The sequence below is a fragment of the Salvelinus sp. IW2-2015 genome, linkage group LG9 (genome assembly GCF_002910315.2).
Source record: "Salvelinus sp. IW2-2015 linkage group LG9, ASM291031v2, whole genome shotgun sequence".
NCBI classification, from domain to species: Eukaryota; Metazoa; Chordata; class Actinopteri; order Salmoniformes; family Salmonidae; genus Salvelinus; species Salvelinus sp. IW2-2015.
This window is the reverse complement of record NC_036849.1, coordinates 21,050,250-21,057,425: the sequence shown is the minus strand read 5'-3', so window position 1 is coordinate 21,057,425 and position 7,176 is coordinate 21,050,250.

The following is a 7,176-nucleotide window of genomic DNA, read 5'->3' as shown; positions in this document are numbered from 1 at the left end:
GAGGGTGGCTGTTGTCGATGTGTTCCTGGTTCGAGCCAGGTAGCAGCGAGGAGAGGGATGGAAGCTTACTGTTACACTGGCAATACTAAAGTGCCTATAAGAACATCCGATAGTCAAAGGTATATGAAATACAAATCGTTTTGAGAGAAATAGTCCTATAATTCCTATAATAACTACAAACTAAAACTTCTTACCTGGGGAATATTGAAGACTCATGTTAAAAGGAACCACCAGCTTTCATATGTTCTCATGTTCTGAGCAAGGAACTTAAAACGTTAGCTTTCTTACATGGCACATATTGCACTTTTACTTTCTTCTCCAACACTGTGTTTTTGCATTATTTAAACCAAATTGAACATGTTTCATTATTTTATTTGAGGCTAAATTGATTTTATTGATGTATATATTAAGTTAAAATAAGTGTTCATTCAGTGTTGTTGTAATTGTCATTATTACCCCAAAAAATGCGTATAGGCTTTTTTCGGCCCTCCAATAATCGGTTTCGGCGCTTGAAAAATCATAAATCGGTCCAACCTCTAATATTATAGTCACTTTAACTATACATTCATGTACATCAGGGGTGTCAAAGTCAAATGGACGGAGGGCCAAATAAAAAATTTAGCTACAAGCCGAGGGCCGGACTGTTCGAATGTTCATTGAAAAATTATCTTATCTCTCCAGAAATGAACATTAAATTATCTGGCAACAGCTCTGGTGGACATTCCTTCAGTCAGCATGGCAATTGCACGCTCCCTCAAAACTTGAGACATCTGTGGCATTGTGTTGTGTGACAAAACTGCACATTTTAGAGTGGCCTTTTATTGTATCCAGCACAAGGTGTACCTTTGTAATGATAATGCTGTTTAATCAGTTCCCAGATTTTTTGGGGTCAAAATCCAAAAGTTATGCTGTATGTACTACTGCAAAAAAACGTTCTGGGCTAATAATGTAAGAAATAACACKAAAAAAAAAAAATACTGCAAAGTTGCTTAGGAGCCAGAAACATAGCGGCCATGTCTATCGGCGCCATCTTGTCTCCCAGTTGTCTTGAACGCACTGAAGATTTCAGAGTCTGAGATCACTGTTCCCAGATGTTTTAAATGCGGCACCAGTCATTTTGAAAGCACCAGTAGCCTACTGCTGTTAATTTGAGAAGGGCTCTCCTCCCTGCTTTTGCCAGTTCACGTAACAGGCCACGGGCCATAGAACGGTGTGCACCGCAGCTACCAGTGTGTTGTGAACAACAAAGTAAGCAACAATAGTGGAATCAACAGTTCGCTTAAAAAAAAAGAAAACCGATACAATTAGATGAAACATTCCACAATTGGACTAGATCATGCTAAACAAGGTTGGAATGTTGTTATATAAATTCAACAAAAGACAATTATTAGTTAATTTGTCCGAAAATGTAAAAATCTGTTGAAATCACACTGGATGTATCTTCAGAATTGCATTGGGGGCATACTTATATGCAGTGTACAGCCAAACCTATGGATTGTGCACCCATGAAATGGGGTATCAGCCTACTCAGTGACACCCACAGAACACAATTCTCAAGAGTTCAACACATAGCAAAGTTCAATTGGTGGCGTTCTGAGTTAGGCGCAGTAATAATGTCAGGTCATCACATTGGGTAGCCATAGCAATTGACATGGAGCAGAGAGTGAGTAAAAACATTACCTTGTGGAATAATGGACTCCTTTTACAGCAATACAAAATGGAGATCAAGGGTACTATGTAAAGATTGCAAAAATACCTTGCTGTGTAATACTAGGCATTCAATAAAGTTGTGATGGATATTGTCCTTGATTATGAATTCTGGCATCGATGCCCTAAATAAAATAAAAACAGTCAGATGGCAGCAGTTGAAGTATCTATACTGAACAAAATCTAAACGCAACATGCAACAATTTCAAAGATTTTACGGAGTTACAGTTCTGATAAGGAAATCAGTCAGTTAAAATAAATAAATGAGACCCTAATCTATGGATTTAACATGACTGGGAATACAGATATGCATCTGTTGGACACAGATACCTTTTTTTTTTAAAGGTAGGCGCGTGGATCAGAAAACCAGTCAGTATCTGGTGTGACCAACATTTGCCTCATGCAGTTTGACACATCTCCTTCGCATAGTGTTTATCAAGCTGTTGATTGTGGCCGGTGGAATGTTGTCCCACTAGCCTCTTCAATGGCTGTGTGAAGTTGCTGGGAATTGGTGGGAAATGGAACACGCTGTGGAACACATCGATCCAGAGCTTCCCAAACATAATCAATGGGTGACATGTCTGGTGAGTACTGTATGTAGGCCACGGAAGAACATCTTCAGCTTCCAGGAATTGTGTACAGATCAAATAAAATAAAATGTTATTAGTCACATGTGCCGAATAAAACAGGTAGACCTGTAGGTAGACCTTACAGTGAAATGCTTACTTACGAGCCCCTAACCAACAGTGCAGTTTAAAAAAAATACAGATAAGAATAAGAGATAAAAGTAACAAGTAATTAAAGAGCAGGAGTAAAAATTAAAAAAAGACAATATATACAGGGGGGTGCCGGTACAGAGTCAATGTGTGGGGGCACCGGTTTGTTGAGGTAGTATGTACATGTAGGTAGAGTTAATTAAAGTGACTATGCATAGATGACAACAGGGAGTGGCAGTGGTGTGAAGAGGGGGGGGGGGCAATGCAAATAATCTGGGTAGCCATTTGACTAGATGTTCAGGAGTCTTATGGCTTGGGGTTAGAAGCTGTTTAGAAGTCTCTTGGACCTAGACTTGGCGCTCCGGTACCGCCTGCCATGCGGTAGCAGAGAGAACAGTCTGTGACTATGTGACATGGGGCCGTGCATTATCATTCTGAAACATGAGGTTATGGTGGCGGGTGGCGGATGAATGGCATGACAATGGGCCTCAGGATCTCATCACGGTATCTCTGTGCATTCAAATTGCCATCGATAAAATGCAATTGTGTGTTCATTGTCTGTAGCTTATGCCTGCCCATACCATTACCCCATCGCCACAATGGGGCACTCTGATCACAATGTTGACATCAGAAAACCGTTCCCCACACAATGACATATATGTGGTCTGCGGTTGCGAGGCTGGTTGGATGTACTGCCAAATTCTCTAAAACAACGTTGGAGGCAGCTTATGGTAGAGAACTGAACAATCAATTATCTGGCAACATGCCAATTGCAGCATGCCAATTGCACGCTCCCTCAAAACTTGAGACATCTGTTGCATTGTGTTGTGTGACAAACTGCAGATTTTACAGTGGCCTTTTATTGTCCCCAGCACAAGGTGTACCTTTGTAATGATAATGCTGTTTAATCCACTTCTTGATATGTCACAACTGTCAGATGGATGGATTATCTTGGCAAAGGAGAAATGCTCACTAACAAGGATGTAACAAATTTGTGCACAAAATTTGAGAGAAATAAGCTTTTTGTGCATATGGAATATTTCTGGGATCTTTAATTTCAGCTCATGAAACATGGGTCCAACACATTACATGTTGTGTTTATATTTTTCTTCAGTGTATGTATGTTTGTTTTCCAAAGCAGTAATTTCAGGGCAAAGCATTAATACATTTTGTGACAAAGGAATGAGAGATTGTTTTCTGTCAACTACAGTGCATTCGGAAAGTAATCAGACCCATTGACTTCTCCACATTTTGTTATGCTACAGCCTTATTCTAAAATAGATTAAATTGTTTTTTCCCTCATCAATCTACACACAATACCCCATAATGACAAAGATAAAACAGGTTTTTAGACATTTCTGCAAATGTATTAAAAAAAAATATATATATATATATCACATTTACATACAGTGCCAGTCAAAAGTTTGGACACACCTACTCATTCCAGGGTTTTTCTTTATTTTTACTATTTTATACATTTTAGAATAATAGTGAAGACATCAAAACTACGAAATAACACATATGGAATCATGTAGTAACCAAAAAAGTGTTAAACAAATCAAAATATATTTTGTATTTTAGAATCTTCAAAGTAGCCACCCTTTGCCTTGATGACAGCTTTGCACACTCTTGGCATTCTCTCAACCAGCATCATAAGGTACTCACCTGGAATGCYTTTCAATTAACAGGTGTGCCTTGTTAATTTGTGGAATTTATTATCTTCTTAATGCATTTGAGACAATCAGTTTTGTTGTGACAAAGTAGCGGTGGTATACAGAAGATTTGGTAAAAGATCAATCTTCTACAGCTGCACCATTGAGAACATCTTGACTGGTTGCATTACCGCTTGGTATTGCAGTGGCTTGGCACTACAGAGGGTAATGCATATGGCCCAGTACATCACTGTCACTTTATACATACAGTGCCTTCAGAAAGTAGTCATACCCCTAGACTTATTCCACATTTTGTTGTGTTACAGCCTGAATTAGAAATGGATTAAACAGATTTTATTTCTCACCCAGCTACACACAATACCCCATTATGACAAAATGAAAAAATGTTCTTAGAAATGTTTGCAAATGCATTTAAAATGAAATACAGAAATATCTAATTTACATAACTATTTACACCCCTGAGTCAATACATGTTAGAATAACATTTGGCAACGATTACAGCTGTGAGTCTTTCTGGGTAAGTCWRTAAGAGCTTTGCACACCTGGTTTGTACAATATTTGCCCATTATTATTTTCTAAATTATTCAAGCTCTGTCAAATTGGTTGTTGATCATTGCTAGACAACTGTTTTCAACTCTTGCCGTAGATTTTCAAGCAGATTTAAGTCAAACCTGTAACTCGGCCAATCAGAAATATTCACTGTCTTCTTGGTAAGAAACTAGTGTAGATTTGTCCTTGCTTTTTAGGTTACTGTCCTGCTGAAAGGGGAATTAATCTCCCAGTTTCTGGTGGAAAGCAGACTGAACCAGGTTTTCCTCTAGAATTTTGCCTGTGTTCTGTTTCTTTTTTATCCTGAAGAACTCCAAAGTCCTTAACGATTACAAGCATACCCTTAACATGATGCAGCCACCACTATGCTTGAAATTATGGAGAGTGGTACCATCCTCAGTTTTCTCCTATCACAGCCATAAAACTCTGTAACTGTTTCAACTCCCCGAGCAGTTTCCTTACTCTCCGGCAAAGGAGTTAGGAAGGACGCCTGTATCTTTGTAGTGACTGGATGTATTGTTACACCATCCACAGTGTAATAACTAACTACACCATGCTCAAAGGGATATTCAATGTCTGCTTTTTTTACCCATCTACCAATAGATGCCCTTATTTGCAAGGCATTGGAAAACCTCCCTGGTCTTTGTGGTTGAATCTGTGTTTTAAATTCACTGCTCAACTGAGGGACCTTACAGATAATTGTATGTGTGGGGTAGAGAGATGAGCTAGTCATTAAAAAGAATGTTAAACACTATTATTGCACAGAAAGTGAGTCCATGCAACTTATTTTGTGACTTGTTCGGCACATTTTTACTCCTGAACTTATTTAGGCTTGCCATAACAAAGAGGTTGAATACTTATTGACTCAAGACATTTCAACTTTTCATTTGTAATTCATTTGTAAATTTAAAAAAAACATTATTTAACTTTGACATATGGGTATTGTGTGTAGGCCAGTGACAAAAACATAAATGTAATATATTTTAAATTCAGGCTGTAACACAACAAAATGTGAAAAAAGCAGAGGGGTGTGAATACTTTCTGAAGGCAATGTATCTACCTCAATTACCTCGTACCCCTGTACATCAACTCGGTACTCCTACCCCTTGTATATAACCAAGTTATCGTTACTCATTGTGTATCTATTATTACATGTTTGACTTTTCTAATATTTCTCTATTTTCTTTCTCTCTGCATTGTTGGGAAGGGCCCATAAGTAAGCTTTTCACTGTTAGTCCACACCTGTTGTTTACAAAGCATATGACAAATAAAATTTGAGTTTATATATTTTTATTTGATTTGATATACTGACTGGGATGGTGATTCCCTCAGTCAAAGTCCTGCAATAAGAGTTAAAACACTAATGTTTGTTTAAACTCTACATATGTGTTCTGAGGATGTCACTGAGTAGGRTGATACACCATTTCATGGGTGCACAACAGTGGAGGCTCCGCAGAGGAGGACCATCCTCCTCAGTGAATTTCATAAAAATATATTTAAAAACAAATTTTTTATCTAAAAATTATATTTTTATAGATAAAACTATGCTAACTATATTCACGTCACTAAATCATTTATTAAAACACACTGCTTTGCAATGAAGGTCTACAGTCGCCCCAACAGCACTCTGTAGGGTAGCCGGAGGATGGTTAGCTTCTGTTCTCCTCTGGGTACACTGACTTCAATACAACGCCTAGGATGTTCATTGTTCATGCTCATGTTGTCCACCCAATCAAAGGATCAGAGAATGAATCTAGTACTGAAAGCATATGCTACAGCTAGCTAGCACTGCAGTGGATAACATGTGAGTAGTTGACTCAAAGAGACACAATAGTTGAACAGTTGAACAAATTCATTACTTCCAAAATGAAGGGGAAGCAAGAGAGAGAGATTGTTATTWTTTTCACTTACTTAGCAAATGCAGCTATCTAGTTTTGCCTACTCAAATACCCTGCTCAAACAGAGGAATGCTATGTTAGATAGATGGCTATGACTATCCAACACAACACTGGAACTCTTCCAAGTCAAGGTAGGCTTTAGGTTTTACTAATTTATTGCCAACATGGCCCACCAGTATAAGTGCTAAACTGCTTACTGACTGTACACTGTAACGTTACTTTATGATTCTAGCGGGTTTACTAACGCATTAGTTCTATTCGTTATTTTGACTATGACATCACTTTAGCTAATATGGTGACAATGATGTAGGCTGTGTGTAGCGGTTTTGATATGGTTTGGCTTGGAAAGGTTTTTTCGTCTCAAAAATTTAAGTCAACAAGTGAAGGGAAAAGGTGAGAGGAGGAGAGCACATAGATGCAAGAAGGAATACAACGTGGCTGTTATGAAAAGGAACTGTAATTACTCGTGATCAGGGGTTCATTCATTCCGTAGATTCTGTTTAAAAACATTTCTTAAATGGAAGCAAACGGAACGGGGATAAACATACCTGAATCTGTCCAATATAAACTCTCTTTTGCCACTGTTGGACTAATGATTACACCCTAGATCAGTTAGATGCAGGCAAGAGTGTG